The sequence below is a fragment of the Labrus bergylta genome, chromosome 16 (assembly GCF_963930695.1).
Source record: "Labrus bergylta chromosome 16, fLabBer1.1, whole genome shotgun sequence".
NCBI classification, from domain to species: Eukaryota; Metazoa; Chordata; class Actinopteri; order Labriformes; family Labridae; genus Labrus; species Labrus bergylta.
Window position 1 is genome coordinate 24,635,906 of NC_089210.1, and position 23,204 is coordinate 24,659,109.

The 23,204-nt window shown below is 41.4% G+C and overlaps 1 long non-coding RNA gene across 2 annotated transcripts in view; it reads right to left on the bottom strand.

The window, feature by feature from the left end:
• The window catches only part of LOC136183009 (uncharacterized), a 32,029-nt gene that overhangs the window by 5,349 nt on the left and 3,476 nt on the right, over window positions 1-23,204 (bottom strand). Inside the window, exons 2-3 of one of the 2 annotated variants that reach the window (XR_010668853.1) lie at window positions 1,407-1,494; window positions 1-1,029 (exon numbers count right to left, since the gene is read on the bottom strand). The exon at window positions 1-1,029 is cut by the window's left edge and continues 4,129 nt beyond it. This is a non-coding gene — a long non-coding RNA (uncharacterized lncRNA). The remainder of the gene's footprint in view (window positions 1,030-1,406; window positions 1,495-23,204) is intronic. The other variant, XR_010668854.1, reaches the window with a different exon arrangement.

A 23,204-nucleotide genomic window follows, 5' to 3' on the forward strand; every position in this document is an offset into this window, starting at 1 on the left:
CTTGTTCATTACTTGAGCAGTTTCCTTTGTCTGCTAATTGATGCTTCTACTTGTGTTGTTTAATGATTTACAAAGATACATTGTTGGCTCGAAACACAAAATGTAGTAATTTTCACATTCTGTACACTTGTGTTGGGTAATGCTACTTAAAAAAGTAACTCCTTACATTACAAGATTACTGCAATAAAACAGTAAGTAGGAAATGTTACTGCATTACCCGCTGAGCAAAGTGACGAGTTTAACAAAAAATTAGTTTGCAGCTCTTAACCCATGAAGGTTAAATGGTCGCACCCTTATTTTAGTAGAAGACAAATATCTTTTGGTTATGGTGACATTGTCCATGATTCTGAGAATCCAGAAGTTCAACAAGCCTATATCAAGCAGGAACAAGCTTCAACAATTGGCTCAAAGTGGCACATAACCTCACTTACTCTCAGAGAAAAAAGATACTTCCTGGAAACAATCAGTGCCTCATATGATTAAGATTATTTTTTAACATTGCAAACATAATGTGATTGGTTCCACATTAACCAGCATTAACATTAAAACGTTGCTTACTTGGTCATGTAAAAGTTTCTTTTGATACTTCAGTCACATCTAGCACTTCATGACCATTTCGGATGAAGGGTTTTCACACGATATAAACTTTTACTGGAGTCAAGTATCTGGATACTGCTGAATCTCTGATACAGCCGGCCAACTAGAACTGATCAAATTATCAAGCTTTTACAGAGTGAGAGAACGAGAAAGGAAATGCAGCAGAGAACAAACAACCTATTGTGTCCATCCACACGCAAAGTTTTATATTAGTACATGGTTAGCCTGGAGAAACAAACAAAACAAGCAGTACAAACTTTATAATAACCATGAGTGCTCTTTGCTGAAATTCTGACCCAGTGGTTTGGTTCTGGGAGTGCTGTTCCGGTTCCCCTCTGAATGGATCTCTGTCTGCCTGAAATGGGAGCTTGGTTTCGGAGACCCAGAGTTCTGTCTGTGGTGGAACCCTGGAGGTGATCGTCGCCTCGTCACCTGCTGATACACAGCATGGCAGGTCACAGGATGTGGAGGGTCCATGGGTGGGAAAGTTGGGAATCAAAAAAGCCACAGAAAGGTCAAAAGAGAAGAAAAAAAAAACAGTTCATGTTTGGGGCTACTCAGATCAGATACAGTCCTTGTATGTTTACACACTAGAAGCATGTGTACCAACCAACCAGCTTTAAATGTTTTTTATCCTCTTTTTTTTTCATTCTGTTCTGCTGCAGTTCATGAGGGTTTTATCAATAAGTGCTGGCTTAATATGCTGTAACATCGTCATTTTAAGAAAATTCCACAAAAAAAAAACACCAACTGAGAGGTGACATTTGAAGCAGTTTCTTAAGCATCTGAAGGTATCTTTTTTACTTAACAGTTCTGGCAGATAGAAGGCTTGATGTTGAGTGGATGACTGCTTTTCATTACGTATGTTGATCCTCTGAGCATTGTAAAGGGATCACCCTAGTGATGACAAGGAAAGGAAACAAAGTAGAGAGTTAAGCAATCCTCACTTATTGCTAAATACTCTAATCTCAGCTTTGTTTAGTCATATGATGGAAAAAACAAAAAAACAATGCAGGCAGGCCAAGACATGAAGCATGACATTAATAAAGTACACGGAGACACACACACAAATAACCTGTTCTGTTTGTATCTTCTGAGGTCACATCAGGCAGCCTGCCAACAGGGTGTGTTGGGAAATGAGAGGCCGTCTTGAGACAAGCAGGTATTCTGTGAGCACTGACAGAAATGGTCTCCTGGCAAATCACTGACTTCTGACATTTACACCAAGACAACTCGACACAAGTTACTCTAAAGATGCTTTGTACAACATTCACCTAAAAGCCTTTTTATCAAATTCAGAGTTGGCTTCTTGCTGACCACTAGCCGTCCATATACATCACATAAAAAGAACTGCCAACCTGGTGTAAAACATTTTAATATAAGACATATCACTTGTCCCATCCACATATGAACTCAATTTCCAAGCAATTCACCATTTAGGACAACGGCACTTGTCACTTGTCACATCTCCCTTAGGGACCAATAAAAATCTAGAAGGATTTGGGACTTCTGATTCAAATTTGGCCACGGCAAAGGACCTAATAATCTGATTGGTCTTTTCGAGGGAACAATTTTGTGGTCTAGAGCTGTTCCTTATGCCTGGATACAATTCCTTTCCAGTGTTTTTATTTCCTTTCTGTAATATTTCTTAGAATAAAAACAGATATTAAGCAACAAGCAACAGATATCACAGTCACTACCAGGGGGAGACCAGTGCCGTAAGCCAACTTTTGTAACCTAGCAACAGTAAGTGATGGTGAGAAGTGCTCTGAAATTGAGATCGAGAGCGCTGCCTGTGCAAAAAAAAGCCATTGATGGACACAAGCCTTAAAGCAGCCAAATTCTGCTCAACAATGCTTTCACACATCGGCTCACCCAGACTTCACATAGACTTTGTACTGGAGGCTAGCATGCTTTTTCCATTATTACTGACATTGTAGCTGTAAATCTATCTATGTCATTGTTTCTTTCTGTATCTCCCTCTATCACACTTTTCAACCCCAGTTTCAGCAGAGGCCTGTTCAACATGTATCTAGTTCTACTTAAGTTTTCTGCCTGTTAAATGGCGGTTCAACAGGCTTTTATTTTGAAATAAAGTCAGGACTGCATGGAAAAAGAAAATTGTTACGGATCAAAAAACTAAATGAAAACAGCTCAAATAAATGGTAAAAAAAAGTCTAATGTTGGATGTCAAAATGTTAGTATTACTTTTGACTTGACAACTTCGGCAGAACTGCAGCAGTGTCACTCTTTTTCATCACTGTGACTACAGGGAGACACTGCAGAGGACTAACGCCTAAAGGGAATGAATAGCATGTGGTTAATCGCAATTTAAAAAAATGAATGCATTCATTTCAGACCTTAATTAATTGTGATTCTATGGGAGGGGGTTTATTACTCATCTGTTTTAATTATATGTCAGCTTGTAGTTATGCATAATTAAACATAATAAGGAGCTTAACTATTTTGACTGACAGAGGCGCGTGTTTAGACTTCCTTTTGGCTAAATCCTGTTATTGACTTTGGACAGTTGGCTTTTTTTTATGTTGTCTTCTTTGCTTGGAATAAGTTATCTGGATGTCAAGTTGGCAGGTGTCTTTCAGCAACCAAGGTATTGATTTGGCTGGCCTCAACAACACATCTTTACTTATTCTTTATTAGCCGTGCGTATGTTGCAGTCTGCATTTCCAATATAGCTACCGCCATTGTTTGGATTCATGATACTAATGGTTGACTTCACTGAGATTCTGTCCATGTTTTATAGTGTCTATTTCAAATATATTTCCTTGAATGGGTAGGGCAGAGTCTCTGAAGGAGCAGATTAAGAAGCTATTTATTTTAACTGGGAATAACGTTCCTCCTCCAGAATCACATATCCCACCTTTACTACAAGGCCTAAAAATGAGCTTCTGAAGGAGCCAGCACCAGCCTTATGAATCTCACCTTGGAGTAGTGTGAGACTACAATGAAAGGCCACACCAACAACGTGAGATTATTTGAGAGTTTAATCAGGTGGGGGTGAACGCAGCGAAAGTCTTAAAACTGAGTAACTTGGATGAAGTTGAAAGTGGAAAATGTGCTTACTGAGTGGAATATGGAGGTCGCCGCTGCCAGATCAGCTGCAGGATCAGCTGAGGGATCATGAGAGTTGAGCATGGAGGCAGTGCCCTCTGATCTTATTATTGGGCTCTCTGTTGGTCTGCACTCAGTGTGTGACTGCTAAACACACACACACACACACACACACACACACACACACACACACACACACACACACACACACACACACACACCTTTAGCACAGAAGGGTTAAATTCAAGAAGTTGTCGGGCCGGTTTAGGTATACGACACAGGCACACACACAAGTTTTAAACACTAATCCTCCTCCATTCAGTATACTCTAGGCTGGCACACGACACACACACTCCCAGGGTCATATGACCCAGAACTACACACAGACATGCTTCAGCAGGTCAAAAGTCACATGGAGCCGCGAGTGGAAACATATCTGATACGCTTGCAACTGAAAGTTCACAATGTGAGAACAACAGTATTATAGACGTAATGCTAATCTCATGTCATTGGAAATCATAATCTTGTTTTAGATACTACCACAACAGCACGTATTATGGCTATGTAGACATAGATTTTTTTTTCTTTTTGTTTTTTTGTTTTTTTGGGGGGGGATAATGGCCCTATGTGCTGTGTAAGTTAGAGCATTCCCTAGAATATTCAAACTGTCAGTGGAGTTTAGTGTGATCCTTTACAGACACACACACGGCTGTTTCCCTTCCCTGAACGTGCCCTCGTCTGAAGGAGTTCATGTTATTGTGCTGCCTGACACCTGTTGAAACACAGGAGACTCTGTCATGATGAGACATGCGTCCATGCAGGTGAACCACAGCCAGATGAAAGAGCTGCAGCAGGTGACACACACAAACACATGAAAAAAAAGGCTCCAGCAGAGTGCTGACTGTTGGAAACAGAGCTGCAAATCTCAAAATGATGGCTGGAACCAGATCAGTCATCATAAACAGAACATAAAATATGACCTATTTAAAAGTGTTAGGAGTTGATAAACAATATTGAGATTATATTTGATCTAAATCCAGATAGTTTTGTAAGTCTTTACGATATTCATAGCAAGATTAAACGTGCCTCTGCATGCATTTGACACTGCAGGCCAGTCTTCAAGCAAAGCTGAGCAGCTCTGAGCCCCAGCCATTTCAACCGTATGATCAAAATCCTCGGATATGTCTGCAAACAAAGCCGGCGATTCAGTAGTGGGCTCGCGCTGCACCTCCACCCTGTCCCGCTCTCTGCTCGCCAAGCCTCAGATCCACCAGCAGCCTAGGGAGTTGTACATCGCACAAAGGGCCCCATTGTGCGGTGCTGAGGTAACACCATAATTGTTACAATCTTCCCATTCAGGTAAAAAACACGCCCTACTTTTGAATCCCTGTGACATTTTGAGAGGTTTGTGGTCTTTCTGTGTATGTAGCATTGATCTGATACAATGAGGAGAAACTTGGGTGGCTCGCGCACCTGAGGTTGTGGGCCGGAGACTTAAAAAAAAAAAAAAAAAAAAAAAAGCTTCTGTTTGTATTTTCTAAACGAGCTGAGGTCCAGACCACAAGCTCTGCAGAGCCAGAGTGACACATTTAATAACAGCTTGACATTTCCACGAGGGGAATCAGTGATCTGTGACGACAGAAAAGTCCACTGGAGAGGTTTAATATTGCCCGGCTGCCAATCTGAATCCCCAGATGAGAAAAAAAAAATCAATTTGGAAGATACTCCAAGACAGTCCATCAGTCTAACAAACATAAACTAGTATGCTGAAAGTAAAATGTCTACATTATAAGATTGGGTTTCTCTTTTTAGGTCTCATTTATCCGTTTCACTCTTTCCACTGACTGTTTCTTATCAAGGGGCTTTGTATTCAACGATAGGGATTTCAGCTCCCTTGTCTTCCCCACGCGCCTGACACATCCTGCAGAGATAAATCACAAATATCGGGCCTGCTGCGTCTGGGAGGGGCCACGGCGCGGAGGAAACAGTATGGAGGGTGGTCCCAGTTGGTCGGTTTCCAAATCTTTAGTTGAGTCTAATGCAGGTCTGTTAGGACCTTCCCTGCCTTTCATCCGTTTAGGAAACATCTGGAATCATCTGCCGGTTGAATGAAAGCGTGCACGTGTGTGTGTGTGTGTGTGTGTGTGTGCGTGCGTGTTTGTGTATGTCTTCCAGGAGGCTTGCCAGGAATTTTATCATTGTGTAAAAATGAACCTCACTGCCCAGAAAATAAATTAAGGAAACTCACTGGTGAATCGCCAAAGAGATGTTTAGGCTTTGACATCATCTCCACTGAGCAAATTCCTGCTGAACATCAACAAGAAGTTTACGATCAGTCTCCTCCTTATTACTCATGGAGGATACAGAAACTGTGGCCTGTAAGTTACATTTACAAATACACACTTGAACAAGTCTAGAATTTCACAACACCATGCCCCTGAAATCTTCCCTGTTTGCACCGCACTGCAGAAGACTTTCCCTGTCGGATGGGTGCTGGTGTCTCAGGAGGAAGGACATGATGTAAAAAGGACAATGTGGAAACAGCAGATGAAGCAACAGAGTCCAACGCTACAATGATAGTTGTACCTTAAATTGATGCTGTGTTATTGGAAGAATTCATAGTATCAAAAAATGAGCAGTGAGCAGAAAAGATTGTGACACAGCAGCTCACTAAGTGCTCAATGATCACATCTTTTGCTTGCATTATGTAAACATTCGCTTGCTTGTGATTATTTTCCTGAATCTTTCTGGGTCCATATCAGCTCACCTCATCTTCAAATGTTTCATTGGGGCTGGCAGGAGAAGTGTGGGGAAAGTCGGGGTGAAAAAGATTACAATAAAATTCAATAAAGCAGCTGCAGAGGTCTGAATAAGTATGAAAACTTCTTAAGACGACCACTACATCAATGTAGGGAAAATACTCGCTTTATGTGCAATCACGCCATTCTCTACGGCTTTAAACTTGTGAAAGAAAAGACTACAGTCTGCTCACAAGAGGTTGAATTGTCAAAACCAGTTACTCTTGCGTTCTGTGTGTCTGTTAAACAGATGGATATTCTATCCATGTGAGCAGGTGAGCAGACAAAGCCTGTGGTGGCTCGGCGTGTCTCTCCATGCCCGAGCCAAGGCATCAGACACCATGATGTGTTGACAGAGGCAGACAGAGGCAGGGTCAGGAGTCACACCTGTCGAGAAAACACATCTTTCTTTGAGCCACGAGGCGTACTACTCACCTCAAAAACACACATGTAGCAGCCTGAGGGACAATGCCTTCAGTCTGAAGACAAGCTCTTATGCACGAGACAGTATAGAAAAGGTAGAAGTTTAAAACTCATATTCTAAAAAAATGTCAACTTAACATGAAATAAGGAAAATGTCCCTGTTTTCACTTATTAATTGGAGTTAAAAAATGAAATCAAAGTGGTTCAGTCAACAGTCTTTAACGCCTCAATAATTCCTCTTTTTGTTCATGCACACTGTGTCAACAAACACCCTGAAAGATTACAAATGTCCCTCTCAAACATTACTATCTGCATGTTTTCACAGTGGACTTTTACGTGCTGTGTCATTAGTAGCTGACTAGGTGTGTAGGGAAGAGAGCTGCTGTGTTTGGACCGGAGAGAGGATGTTCAGGTCTGGCTGTAACGACACCAGGGGATGTGGATTTTGGGAGTAATGGGGAGGATGTTTTGCCTCCTGTGTGGTGACTCCTGACCTCCTCCATCCTCTCTCAACCTGTTTCACCTCTGTCCTATTGTAGCGCTTATCAAATACGAGAGATAACACTGGATCAGTTTGGCTGCCTCTGTGCTCATATTGTGTCTTGTGAGTCATTTGACTCCACCATGAACAGAATCTACCTCACCAGCTTCCCCTAGCTCTGCACTGTCCTTTTCCTTCTTCAACACATCTCTTTCTCCATCCTTGTCATCTGGTATGGTTTGTACTGCTCTCTTTTTAGTGTACACCTTTGTTTGCAAGCTCTTTGGCGCGTCTCCAATCATGTTCCTGGGTGTTTTGTCAGCGCATCGAGGCTCCCTCGCCTGCTAAGACAACACAGTGTCGTCCTGAGGGTGCACCGTGGCCCCTGCTGATCACACTCCGCTGGCTTGCACCCGTACCGCTTCTCATCTCCACTAACACGCACTGACATGGCGCTTTGAAGTCCTGGGGAGCAGCGTGGACCCGAGGCCGGCCCAACAAAAGCAATCTGATCCTCGGCTGATGTGTCCAAGCATGCTTATGGTCCCTCGACAAAAGATTGGGACAGCAAGGGCCCCCCTTTGCAGCTTCTGTGTGTATTTAAGCATGGACCTGCATGTTGTTCATGAGGGACTGGACATGTGAAAGATCTGATGAGAGGCGAATTGAGAGAAGTTGGTTTTCTCTGCACTAGTAGCTTGAAGTTCAGTCTATTTCCAATTACTTGTACAGGCAGAACTGACCTCTATTAACAAAACAGCACAAGCGCTCATTGTGAGGACTGAGAGGCATTTTCTGATTTTGATATAAAGGTAGATAGCAAATAAATCAAATTGTAAGGGATTGTGCAAACATTTAGGCTATGTAATTCTGAGTATTTCTGAAAAAGAAAACTGTGTGCACAGGTAGCCTAGTGGTTAGTGCACGCACCCCATGGACGGAATCTGTGGTTCCCTAAGTGGGCGGCCTAGGTTCGAATCCAACCTGTGGCTCCCTAACTGCAAATCATTCCCCATTATCTCTCTCCCTGATTTCTGACTGTTCTGCCTCTAAATAAAGGCAGAAAAAGACCCCCAAAAACCATTTAAAAAGGAACCTCAATATATATTGTTGTATTTACTTCATAAAATGATGTCGTACTAATCCAGATATGATTGCTATCACTTTTGCATGACGATTGACAAACAAACTAAGCTATAGTTAGCAACAATTTAGCTCACTAACATTTCAGGTTGCTTGTATCCTCCATCAAGTGTCCAAGCAACACAGATTATTAATCTTAATTTGTTTTATTTGTCATTTGTACTTTAATAATTTTATCTTTAATTATCTTAACTTTAAATGTTAAAAAGCAGCCTTAAACTGTGTGTGATGGAAACACTGTTGATTTTTGACATTTTGCTAGTTTAGCTAGCGTAACAGACCTACCACTCTCAAACGCTGGTGGATAATCTGGGAAATAACTGTGTGGGCTTCTAACTTTAAGAGAAAAAAAAAGTGTGGCTATTTTTGGGGGATTATTATCTGCTATCTCAAAAGTTATGTATTTTAAACTATGTCAAAGACAATATCCAGATACTGATGCTGGTATCAGTATCAGAAGAACCTGAATTAATCTAAAAGAAATGATTACAAGAGGAATATAAATCATAAACAGGTGTAATTAAAGCAAATTTGTTAATGCAATTCAATAACTCTTATTTCACAGATAATGATTTATTAAGTTATTATTAAATCAAATATTGCTTTTGATTAGACGTGTGTAACTGCCACTCACATCTGACACGTGTCCCCAAATCAATACACACTTTAGGAAACGTTAAGCATGCAAAGCTCACCTCAAACAGTATTTGCATACAGAGAAAGATAAACCTCAGGTCGCAAGCCAGACGTGCTGTTTGTTATCTTGAAATTCCAGTCCAGATAACAATGCAGTTCTGTGTTTTTATGTTTGTTTGTCTACATGCATTAGGCAAGTTAGGACAGCTCAAACTCGTTGGATGTTCTGGACTCAAGGTCTTGTGTATCTATCTTTAAGGACAGTATGATGGAATAGAGTGTGGACTTTGTTTTTCTGTGTCTGGAACCATTTTGCACAGGGACATACATGGACCTTGTTTGTCCTGCAAGTGTAAAACCAGGGATTGTCTTTTATTTGGCCTCAAGCCCTCTTAATTTTATCTCTTGCTTTATTTAATTAATGTAAATATGTTTGTTTTTTAAACTTTTTGCTATTGTTGCTAATTTTACTCCTGTTTTTCAGTTTACAAAATTCCCCCCAATGGGGGATCAACAAAGTTTATCTTTATCTTTAAAGAACTTATTCTATGAAAACAATTTAAGAAAAAAAAAAACGTGATTCACTGTTGTGAAGCATCGTGGGAGGTGTGATCAGCTTTGTTGAATGAAGGCTTTTTTCAAAATAAAATCTATCTGATGTGCCTCAGGCAGAACTAACAAAGTAAAGTATCAATGTTTTATTCACTTTAAAAGGTGACATGTTTATTCAGGTATTGTGATTCCATTCAAATGAAACAGCACTTAATACATTTCTGAAACTAGGAGTATCCAAATCAAAACAAAATAAGAAAAACTTTGGCTAGCTTCCTAAAGGTGGATGTAGACCAACAGTGAAGATACAATGTACCTTTCAAGACATGCTAGAAAAATGTGTGCCTTCATTTGTTGGCTCACCTTGTTCCTGAGAGGAGATTTCTCCAACGGAAACCAACCAGCTGAGGCGCAGTTTCAGTCAGTGAAGGAGTGCTCATTCATCGGTTTACAGTGAGTCAAAGTTACATTGCAAATAGTGAGTCACACAGAGGCTGCACTCTGGTTCACTACAGTGAACTACAAGAAACAAATATTCAAATTTAATTGCAAGTAATGGTTCAAAAGGTAAAAATTACACAGTGATGCATATTTCTAAAAAGTTAAAATGCAGGCTTTATCTGGTCAGTCTGCAAGAGGAAAAATAAAGACTTCATTTATTTGGTGTGGCTGTCAAATTGATCATTTCACTCTAGGCAGAAATCTCTATACCAATTTTTCTTGAGACATTTCCATTCAGATATGTGACATTATAGACCTATATGGTTCTATGACAGTAAACGATTACAGTATAGAGAAAGGAAAAATGTAGGTGACAAATATTAAAACAACCATACCAATAATCTGTTGTCATAACGCAAGATTGATTGTTTCTATGTTTAATGCACTCCTCAACATTTTAAACTCATGCTTTATTTGAATCCCCTATACATTTAGGAGAGCAGTGGTGCTCTGTTGTGATTGGCAGAGGCTGTAGTGGTTACTCTGCACTGTTTTTTTCTCTCTCAGGATATGGAACACAAACCTGCTTTTTATATCCCCACCTCAAACATACCGGTGACTCTACCAGTGAATATTATATCAAGGAACTACTGTTTGCTATTTAAAATGCTTACAGTACTTCCATGTGCACAGTTTCATGTCATTAGCTTTCTTAAGGATCACTCAAGGTGCTGAAAGGAACGTCTTTTGCACCTGCCCAAAACACTTCCTTATTTGTCCTCAAACTAATGTGGACATGCAAATTATATGCCACAGCAAAAAAAAAAACTGAGCAGAAGAATGACCTCAGCGCAGAGCAACGCAGCATGTCCCATCACTACATCTGGATCACTTTAGCTTCAGAATCAACAAGTGCTTCCATTTCCACAGTGCTGCTGCACCCACACAGAGCACATATGAATCATGGACGAGACTGGCGCTACAAAGCCTCGCAGGTCCCTGCAAAAGCACAGCGCCCGATGCATATTTCATGAGGCATTAGACGGCGTATTATTCATGCTGGTCTCCGCTGCTGTTTTGTTTGGGGGGCTGAACAATAGATTCATGGCATAGTGATGGAGGATTAGAATACCTAGAGTCCACAAAGGCCCACAAGGGCTCTTTATTCACCAGAGGGGTCCATTCATAATTGTATTAAGTGATTTTCTGTGGAGGAATTCTTGTTAATCATTCGCAGGAATTTCTTCACATAAAAAATGAGTCATGTTTTGGAGGCGGGGGTGGAGAGACGACGGGAAACAGAGGGTGTAGTTGTGGCCTCTAAAAGATACCGCAGCATGATAAAGCTTTTTTTTATGGCAGGGAAACATGAAGAAGAAGAAAATCTAGCTTCCTCCAGAGGCCATTATGTGTTGTATTATCATATTTCAATATAAAAATGGATGAAAACTCCCCACTGATAAAGCTCACCATGCAGGAACTGTGCATATTACAAAGACAAGAACACATTCACTGAACCACCTTAACATTGACCTAACCCCATCTGTAAACCTGCTGCCTCTTCGTTCTACATATCACGGACAGCGCTCCCTTTGTTCCTCGTTACAAGAGGGGAACATGAATGAGAACGCGGTCCTACACTGTGAATCATTGGAAACAGACAGGGTCACAGGTTTTTGGTTGTAGTTTATAACAGCTACGCTCACTGACTATCAGCCCCATGAGCCACTCGGTCTCTGCCAGCTGCTGCTTTCTGTAGGATAAGCTCTTCAGGAAGCAGGCTCCAGAGACATGTCAAAGGTTTTTATTTGAACACAAAATAGTTCAGGATTCAGACTGTACCGTGCTGCCATACATCTTAAGTTGATCATAGAAGGACATTAGATACTGAGATACTACCAACGCCCTCATTGAATATGAAAAGCAGCTAAAATAAATATCTGTATTTTTCAAATATCGAACAGGATGTTTTCTTGTAGTGAGTAATCTGATGTTACCAAGAGTTTTATAGAGTTCTTAAAAAAAAGAATGTCTTGTTATGGTCTGAATTGTATTGGTTCCCCTCTCGTATGCCCTATTTGCACCGGATACATATTATCTATGGTCCTCTGGTTATTCGGGAACCAATTACACATTAACCTCATGTTAGCGATGCTGGTGAACTGTTCTCCTCCCTTTAAGGAAAAAGTCACTCACAATGAAATATGTCACTTCAGGCTTCAGTCAGATGCAGGTAACAAATATACAACCAATTGAAATAAATTAGTATGAAAGTTATGTTGGCTGTCACAGAAGAAGACCATGTACACTGATCATGGATTTCTTTTGTCACTACGTCACAATTTTACAACTGAGATTTATTATGCTACGCATATCAAATTTGCATTTGTATGAAATGTGCCATAAAAATAAAACTGAAATAGTTCTCAAATAGAAATAGAAAAAAGACATGTGTTAAAGCTCCATGCATATGTATTTCATACAGGAGATGTATTTACCACAGCCATTATGGCCACTGTGACTACAAAACAATGAACCCTTTCTTGGATTTTTGTGTATTTATCTTTTAGGCCTTCCCTTTGACTCTGACTTTTTAGAAACATATTAAATATGAATGTTTATACTTTTAATATTTTGTTCCAGTGGGCATCATAAATTACAGATTGGATTCACTCTTATGTGTTCCTCTGCATTCCCTGAAACATTACAGCGGGTGAGTAAATTTGACAAATGTTCAGGTAAGATTTATTTTCCGTGTTTTCACTTTCCCCTATATATAAAAACATCTTCCTTGCCTTCAAATCTACATTGAGTGTAGGGCTGGGAATCTTTGGGTGTCTCACGATTCGATTCATGATTCATAGTCTATTTTTTTATTAGTTCATACTTCAGGATCTATTCCAGTCATCTCTGAGACTGGCTGAATTTCTTGTTGCTCCATTTGACATTCTACTGAGTTAAAGAGCTAGCCTTAGCACTTAGCAGGGAGTGACTGTTTTCTCACTTCCAAAAGAAAATCGACTTTTGGAAGTTATGAATCAATTAAAAAAACTCACAAGATAAGAATCTCAATTTTTACATAAATCGATTTTTCCCCACCACTAAATTGAAGGTCTATTTTTTCTCTTCCTTTTAATACTTTTTCACTTAACGTGTGTTGTCGTGATAAATAGCAGGTGTTTGTAACTCATCTTTAGCATTTTTAAAAGAAGACATCTAAATGGTTACAATGCCGAACGTTTGAGGGAAATGAAACCACTGTAAGGCATGAAGAAAAGAACAAGAAGAGAAAGAGTGGGAAATAATAAAAAAAGAAGCGGGGGAGTCAAAGTGAGCAAATCCAATTTAGCCGTTTGTGATCCTATCTCCACAGCAACTCTTTGAGTTTGCAGCGAGCAGTTTGTGGGCTTTGGCACTGACCTCCTATTCTCCCCACGTTAGCCCCTTCCTAACTGCCATCACTGAAAAGACAGGCAGACAGAGAGAAAGGTGCTCAACAAGGGAAAGAGATAAAACGTGTAGGGATGTGGGGAGGAGAGGATAATGGAGGAAAAAGAGAGGGAGAAAAAGAAGAAAAAAAACAGAGTGACTGGGGGGACAGCGTGGTGATGAAGTGAGGGGAGACTTAAGAGGGCAGTGGTGGGACATTCCTGAGCCAGCTGTGGGTTGGAGGGGGAATTCTCATTGAATGGCTGACAAATAAAACAAGACACGGGCTATTTCAGTATTCCAGGCAAAAACCCACCAGCACATCACAGCAGAATGAGAGGTGAATGAGAGATGTTGGAAGGAAAAAGACGCAGGCTAATGAGAGAACCAGCAGGCGTCATGGTAGGCTCAGGCAGGCCTAAAAACCGCAGCAGTCCAGTGGTTAACCTTTCGCTGCCTCTCCCTCTAAGGTCTCCTCCAAAATGGAGGCAGGACCTGGCAGCAGCAGCAGCAGCAGTTTCTTGAGCCCTGCACACATTCCTCTTGCACAGACAGGTGGTGGGCTGTTTAATAAAAACAGTATTTGATGGAGGGAGTCAGCAAGAAAGGGACGGAGGGGGTGGGGGTGCAGTTAAAGGCCATCACAGACTGTAAACAGCAGAGACGAGCAGCCATAATACGGCTACTGCTCTACAGGGAATTAAAAGCATGGACTAATAACTCCATGTTAATGACTAAAAACTGAAAATCTGTGTAGCTGCTATCTAAATGATTTGTGGTACAAGCTTATACTGTAGCTAAACTTATTAGAATCAACCAGCATAGAGCACCACAGTAGTGAATATGGAGGCCATGTTTGATCTGTATATGTCCTTAATCTCACACAAACACGTTTCTAGAACATCCTCTTACTGTCACCTAACACATTGCGAAATCAAGCAAGTCTGACTCAAACTGCTATAAGTCAGCATGTCAAATTGCAGTCTGTATGTCATGTGGCATACCTGCATGTCTTGCCCATCATACTGTAAACTATAAATAACAGAAAAAGAAAGCAGAAAATTGAGGACACACACAGTAAAACTCAAAAGTTCTTTGAAAGCCTTAAATAAGTAATGTGTCGAGGCACTGGCCTGTTGCATTTTTGTTTTTCCTTCTTGGATGTCTTGGCTTCATGACAAACTCTTGCTATTGTTCCAGCCACATGCAGAGACTTGCCTTTTCAACACTACTTCCAAGAAGTGTGTCAGTTGTGTGGAGGGAGGTGTCAAGCTGACAGCCAGTAATAAGACATGAAAGACTGATTCACTTGGACCAATGCCATGAACAGGATGATGAGCTGTCTGCACCTGTATGTCAACAATGACTTAATTGAGTTTTGTGAACAGTGTAACAAGAGAGATTAATTTGTGGTCATGGTGCAACCTGTCATATATTTATTTTACATCTTTATTTTCATTCTGCATATTACATGTGGTGGACTGTATTTTCCTTGTTTTTAAATACTTTTGATGTGAAAATGTGCATTATAAATGAGGACACTGTTTTTATGTCTGTAATCTTAACATTTAAACCTATCAGTAGACTCTTTCATTTAAAGTTGCTTAGATGTTGCATCAGGACCAGTTGTCCTGTCTCAGATTAAAGGCTTCATATAGCAGCTTTTTAAGTATTTTTGGTGTCGAGCAGCAGAAGGCCGGGACTTTCCGGTGAGCAGCACTCCACTGTTGCCACCCGGGGACAGAATGGCAGCCATGTGTGTCAGCGGGCCGCCACATCACAGCCACCCCGTACCAAAGTCCCTGTGATCTTCCCAACAGCTCGCCTGTGCCCATGCGCACACTTTTTCCTTCCTCTTCTTCCCTCTCTTACTTAACCACATAGATGAGTAGAAATCCTTTCACAGGGGGAATCCCACATCCTGCAACTTTATCTTCTTGTCTGTCTTGGGAGCCCCACAAAGCATGATAACATCATTACGGGGTTGAAGAAAAAGCAGACTAAGTGGCAGTACTGCTTCTTTGACACTGGGCACATTCAGCCTTGTAGAGGATAAAGAGCTGATAAACAGTTCAGTGTAGAGCATTGTGCACACTTCCTCTACACTAAAGTTGATGTCAAAAGCCACTTCCCAGCGTTGAGTCACTCATTCGGGATGACAGCTGCTGGTAAACCACTGCAGCCGCATCTAGTGTCCCTTCTTCCTCCGTCTACTCGTTCTATATCTCATCTCTCTCTTCTTCTACTGCACTAGAATTATTCAGCACATGCTGCACCACTCTCGCTTGCTCAAAAAGCACGAGTGACGCAAATCAATGGCAGTTTTCAAAGGCTTTTTTTCTACAAATGGTAGTTTGTGTGGTGATCTCTGCTGAACCGTTTGAGGACATTAATGTGGATAAGGAACATGCCTCATGGAAACAGCCCTGGAGCAGCAGAAGAGTTCAGTCCCTCCTCCATATCCCACATCACTGATGGAAATGATTAAGTTTATTGGAGTGTAATTCCACCCCCCTCAATCTGGCTCTTAAAATAGAGGAACAGAGAGGCAGGCGGCCAGCACGGGCGGATGTCTGAATTCCTCTGATTGGAGCAAAGCAGCAATTTGTTATTAGGCCGATGTCGACCCACGACCACAGCAGCAGGCCTGCCATGATGGAGAGCCGTATGGCATCACTCACTCAGAAGCACCTCTCCCCTGCTTAGGCTCTTGTTTTGCAGACCTGTTTTTTTTTTTAATCATGCAAGTTCGTCTGTTGTGTGTGTCTCTTTAATGTCAAAGACGCTCCTTATACGTGAATTTAAGAACAAACAGTGTACCCATGATCAGCTTGTTTAACCAAGCCTGCTCCCACTAGATCACAAAACACACACACACAACTGGACAATTCACTCTGACTTTGTGCAATAATAATGTTATATTAATGTTATATTATGTTTACCAATCCACTTTGTGCAATAACATGTTACACTTTATGTGCACTGTGTGTATGTCTGTGTTACACTGAATATTACAGACTACACTTTTGTCAATAGCTGATCTATTTTTTAAATCTATTTTTTAGTGTCTATTTTTTTTGTACATTCTTAATTTTTCTTTTTATATTTAAATTGTACTGTGTTCACTTTTTGTCTGCAATCTTTGCTCTTTGCTGCTGTAACACTGTAAATTTCCCCATTGTGGGATAAATAAAGGATTATCGTATCTTATCAGTAGATTCCAACTCACAAACAACTATTGGCTTTTGGAGCTATTTTAGTGTCTTGTAACATCTTTTTCATTCTGCTGGATTATATGAACCATGTGTTTGAGTCCTGTACACTCTCAGAAATAGAAGGTACTAACTAGAACCTCATTGGGTTATTCAGCTGTCCCCATTTGAGAACCCCGTTTGATCACCGGTAGAACTTTGTATAATGGCTCTTCCTACTAGAACCCTTTCAGAGTTAAATACCTCAAACTCAGCATGAAAAGTTATGTCTCTGAACTGTGTGTGAAGGTTCCACCCAGAACTCCCTGTTCTACAGTTAACCCTTCAGTGATCTAAAGGTTCCACCCAGACACTTTTCTTCTGACAAGAACTCAGCCAGTGGATTATAGTAAGATATTCTTTTTTATATTTCAAGGATTTCTTCAAGCAACCTATCGGGTTATAACCAAAACTATTTTTATTCCAATGATTGCATCGATAGCGAACACAAGGATTCTTAATCAAACATTTTCCCACCATGTTTTGGGTAAGGGATAATGTGTAGTGATTGGGTTGTTATCACAGAATGAAACCCTGAAAGGTTGAGCTAGGTTGTGTCTCATCCTGAAGGGGCCTTTGTGATGAAACCCCACTCACTATAGCTGCTTCCATAGCGACAGTTAACACTATCACCTTCATATAATCTTCTTTTGGGGAGGCAGTAGCTCAGTCCAAAGGGTGCCAGGGCACTTCCCGAGCACTGCCGAAGTGCGATTGAGCAAGGTACTGAACCCCCACCCGGTCTGGTGCGCTCACTGCTTGTTAGTGTGTTGCAACCCCACTCTGACATCTCTCCACTAAAGCATGTCCACAGGTCCTGCTTGTGCATGTGTTTGATTTGGGCCTATGTGTGTGAAAAGCATGTCTCTAAATAACAGAGTGGGAAAAAAACACATTTTCATCAGGGATTAATAAAGGATATAACATTCATCAGTCTTTAAACACTCACATTCTGTTAAGTGTTGCCTTCATGGGCAATCTTCAGTTTTGTATATTTCTCTGTCAGAGCGTATAGAGTTTGTGTCTTTTAACCTCCTTTCTCAGTTGTAATCATTTTCCTTTCTCCAACAGTAAACAGACAGACCAACATCATATTCAAAGGACTTCTTTCTACAAATTGATATGATCACAGTTAGTTCTCCAGAATCAGAGATAAGAGTCATGTCCTTAACAACCGTCGTTCTCTAGTAACAGTTTTCTTCTTCTTAACAACAGTCTGATATATTGAGGGACTGCAGACCATTGCTATGTGTAATTGGCCAATCAGAATCAAGTATTTAGCACAGCATTGTAATAAGTTGCAGTCATAAAAGATCTCCTTTTCCAAAAAGAAAAACTGTACCTTAAAAAGAACATTTTCTTCAAAGGAAAAAGTTTTCCTTGAAATCAGAACGTTCTGGGCAGAACCTCTGACTTTTCGGAAGAACCATGTTTTTTCTAGGAGTGCTGTATTTACTGTGATAATGTAGATATTTAGACACACGTCTGGCACCATGTAGCTGCTCTGGTTGTTGTGTTCACTGGAGGCTGGTAAGAAATGAGGCATGAACAGCTCATTGATTTCAAAGGAAGCAGAGGTTACGCTGTGTGTGTGTGCACTCCAACCACCTGAAAGTCACAGCTTCCAGCCCTGTAATTCAGACTGCTGCTAAAAGACAAGGCGATTGCTACAATAACAGCAGAAAAGTGATGAAGAACTGGCACTCCCGGATATTTGAAAGCCGAGGCGGCCTTGTGGACCGAGAGACAGGCATCTTCTGAACACAAGTCATTGATCTGTCTCGCTGAGGTTACCCAAACAAGACTGAACATCATCCACAACCACATTTTAGATGTTCAAACTTTTGTTACAAAGACAAACAAATAGGATTATTGAACTGAGAGGAAAACACAAATCTCATTACGCTAACAGATTTAGAAATTTTACCAGAGGTCAGCTGTTATGTCAAATTTGGTTTTGATGTATCTTTAACTAGTATAGAACAGCAGATGCACTGAACCACAAAATCCATTTGTTTTTGAAGCGGCTTGCCTTTGCGGGCCATGAAGAGATTCATATCAATCCTTGCAACCACGGCCTCGCAAAAAACATTTCTCTAAATCATAAAGATTTCTTGACCTTTGTTGAACGTGACTACACCAAAGCCTACAAACGAATGAACTCCACTGTAACCTCTTATATAAGGATCACAGGATGCAGCTGTGAATTAAATAAAGCACATATTAAAGGATGACACCCCCTAAAGAAATATGGACGCAGCCTCTTAAATCACATGACAGAAGAGTATAACTGTGTAGAAGCTGTCTTACAAGCCAGACAAAAAGACTTTATCAACCACTGAACCATCTGATCTGAGAGTCCTGTGATAGTCTTTGAGGCCCTGCAGATTTGAAGTGTCACAAGTTCAAGACCAGCCACGGTTCACGGAATGCCCCGCAGAGATCGTCTTGCACCGCACTGTCATCAGACACACTCAGCGCTGCAGCCTTATCACATGTCGCATCCACAAACTTACCACTGCTTATGACCCATTTCACACTGCTAATTGGTAACAGTTCAATTTTCAGGGGAAAAATAGTGCAATCTTTGTGTTGCTCAATGCACCCAAGAAGCTAACAAATGAAAACCATAAAAACAAAAAAGTCCAGCATGCACAGTTACAGAGGAAGCATGAGTGGAAAATGACTTAGATCAGCTTATGTGATACCTACATGAACTGATGCTATCTGTTGGTTGCGTTTCATCTGTTTTTCTTGCTAATAAAAAAAGGTCAGCACTATTTTATTTTATTCATGGTCGTACATCTCGAGTGTTGCATCAGACCAAAACCTTTCTAGCATAACATTCCCACTTCATCTACATTATTTATGATTTCATCAGATGGAGTAAATGTATTTGGACAAGGGTTTTTTATGTTAATTCTAGCTGCCATCTGTGCAGTTGATTTTTAAGTCTCATATAACCTTGGTATACGAATAACTGCTAACATTGTCATCAACATGGGGAAAGAGAAGTGGAACTCAAACACCAGTTTAAGCCAAAACCTAAGATTTTACAGTCAACACTGTCAAACACAATTTCACAGACGTGCATTGAACTCAATATGACCAAGTGTACTTCTGTTGGGGCGGTTTGATAATACCGTAGCAATGAGTTGCAATCACAGAGTTTCTGACCTCTGTGTCGAGCTGCAAACTCCCCAGCCAAATGCCAAACACTGCACACAGATCCAACTGTGTTCAGGGTTGACCCACAGGCCCAGAATAGGACCTACATTATATGACAGATGTTTTTTATTTAATCTTTTTTTTTTCTGCAAACCACAGCCATAACCTCATCCAAGTTATACCCCAAAGAACACCTCTCCCTCTGCCTATATGCTCCAACAAAATCCTTTCAAAGACCCTCACTGAATCCCAAATCCCAGATCCAAACAGCAAAATTAATTTGGCTTGTCCAACTCATGGACTTGGCTCACCATTTTAAACCCGTACCCATCCCCTAGATGCTTTTCTCCCAGCCCTGGAGTCTCCACAGCACCCACCTCCCTGCTGCGTTCGCCCTCCCACAGACTGATCCCAGGGAACAGCCGTTAATCTCAGGGAGAACGTTGGAGAACGTCTCCTTTTAATTATCAGAAAGCCTGGTTGGATAATGGATTCCAAATGGTGGTGAGCCTGGGCAGGAACCGGTTCAGGGCTGGAGGAGAAGGAGGAGGTGGCCACGGAGAGGGAGCACAAAAATCAGGAGGAGGGGGAGCAGAGAGATATGACTCCTCAGGTTCTGACCCTTGGCTGCCCCCACGCCCGTGTGCTTAGCCAGATTGAGACCATATTGCTGGTGTTACTCCAAGAGATGACTGAGTGACAGAATAATCTCAAACATAGCCCAGTGAAGTTATCTTTAAACGCTCCAGTTATCTTTAACTTGTTGTTATTGATAAAGACACTCTCTTCACTCAGAATGCTAATGTAGCATTGAGCTGGAGCTAGCACTCCTGGCTAAAACACAACGTTTCCTCCAGCCAATCCGCATTTATCTCTATTAAGAAAGCTGAATGAGATAAAGCCACATCTTTCATGCAATGTCCTCCTCTATATTCCCAGGACACACTGGAAGCTTGACAAGATCTTACATCCCGAAGGCTTAACACCAAAGCAAAAATAATAGAATCCCACCGAAACAAAACACAAGCTAATCATTATGGCTCCAAACACATCGTACATAGTCATGCATTCACACACATGGACTACAGGACCACCCTTGAGAGCTGACCCGGCCATGCCCCCTACTGCTCAGTGCTGGCGTGTGTCCAGAACAAACTGGGCCTCTCCGTAGGGAACTGTGGAGGCTCGAGTCCGGAGTGCTTAGCAGGCGCCGAGGGGGCGGCAGGCTGCCAGTGGTCAGTCCCTGCCGCAGCTTCTGGGAATGGTGTCACACTAACACTAACCCCCCTATCCTCACACCAGCCAGCTCCTGGGTTCAGGGCTGGGTGCAGAGGTCGAGAAAGAACAGCACTCCTAGGAGCGAGCAGCTGGACTCGCTGTCATGCATGAGCTCACTTTGGCAAGAGTCCAAACGAGAGGCGAGCTAGGCCCCCGACGTCTGAGCTGTCTCCATGAAGTCACTCTGCAAGCATAGATCAACACAGAGTAGCAGCAGCAGCAGCACACGTTCTCTGCTGACAGGCCTACAAACTAGGGATGGGAATTTAAAGTAATCTCAAGTACTCTCATCACCTTAGGAAGAACTTGGGTACTTACGGGTTATATATTATTTACCATTAAAAAAACATCAGATACAGAACTCCCGGTAGTCTGCAATATGTTTTCTGCGGTGTGTCGCTTATCAGTAATGCGTATGTGTAGGACAGTGGTCTTCAAATCCCTGAATCTAAATGGAGGAACAAGTGACGGTAACATATGACTCCCTGAGGATGCATCAGGTGCAACCTTTGCAGCCCAACATATCCTGTAATTAATTGTGCACCAATTCAAACAAGATGACGGACTCTGAAACGGACGACTAATACACTTTTTTGAGTTTCAACTCTATTGAAGGGATACCAATACTTTTGGTAAAAAACAAAACAACAGGGGCCTCAGAACTTCAAATGATCTTTTAAATAATTGGTTCAATTATGTGATGTTCGCTATAGCTAGCACATTCACTTAGAAATGAAAGAGTAAAGGTGGTGATGCAAATGGAGAATCCTCTTTAAACCAGGCTTCTCAATTCAGGCTGGGTCCTTTGTAGACCTGGTTCTTCAAAGAATACTATCCCTGATATGAGTTACAGCTATTGCACTGTGACTTCCGCAGCATCTTTTTTAACATCATATTCTCCCCCTGAGACCCCACCTGCCCCGTCCGACAGAGAACGCCTCCCACTGTGAGGAACATGTGTGGAAAGAGGAACTGTGGAACTGTCAGGATCTTTTTTGGGGCTTTTTTGTCACACCATTATCTACCTTAAACCAGCTTGTTGGGGTGCTAATGGGTTATGGAAATCAGACTAGAGCATTGATTACTCACTAAATACCCCTACCCTGTGAAAGTATTTGATTTAGTATCCGTGGGGGAAAATCTCTACTGCATACAAAGGCTTAAGTCCTGATTGTTTCTAAGTGTCATTAGAGGCCAGAGTGATGACAGGAAAAGATCTTAACCGGACTCAGACTGAAATTGATGGCTTGATTGCTCTAAATCCAATGAAAAACATGAGTAGCTAGTATGGATGTGAAGGAAGTCATAAAACTGGAAATGCTTTCAGGGCAAGATGACATTGGAAAAACAGCATGTCTCTAGTGCTAAATTTAGTCTGATTATACCCATAACAGGATACTGTGAAAAAAAGAAAGTTTTATCTGACCCCAAAAACTCCAAATGATCCTTAGTAAGTAAGCAGCCCTCAGCTTATTTCATCAAACACAGAACAAAGGGAGACATTTCCCAGAAGGCTGCAAGCAACTCTCAGAAGGCCTCTTGATATCATTTTCACCCCAATACACCCCGCTGGACTACAACCTCCTCTTACGCAAAGCCTGCAGAGCATCTGTCCCTCTGTGATCACTTGTCAGACACTGTATAGCCACACACACCGTAATCATGAAGGCTATTTATGTAAAAATACTACAAAATGGTGGATTCTGGGAGATGCAGGAGCTGATAATGACAGTCAGACTCCTCCATGATAAAATCAGCTAACAAGGCAGGCTAACTAGAGGCTAACAGCTAGTTTGGGGAGCTCTTATAAGAAAAGTGGCCATGTGTCCCATATAGGAAATGAAGTGGAATGGCAATCTTGTGGGGGTCAGCAGCAGAATTATGACCTTTCCATTCAATTAGCCAATTTATCTACAAACATCTGTGTGTGCTGTT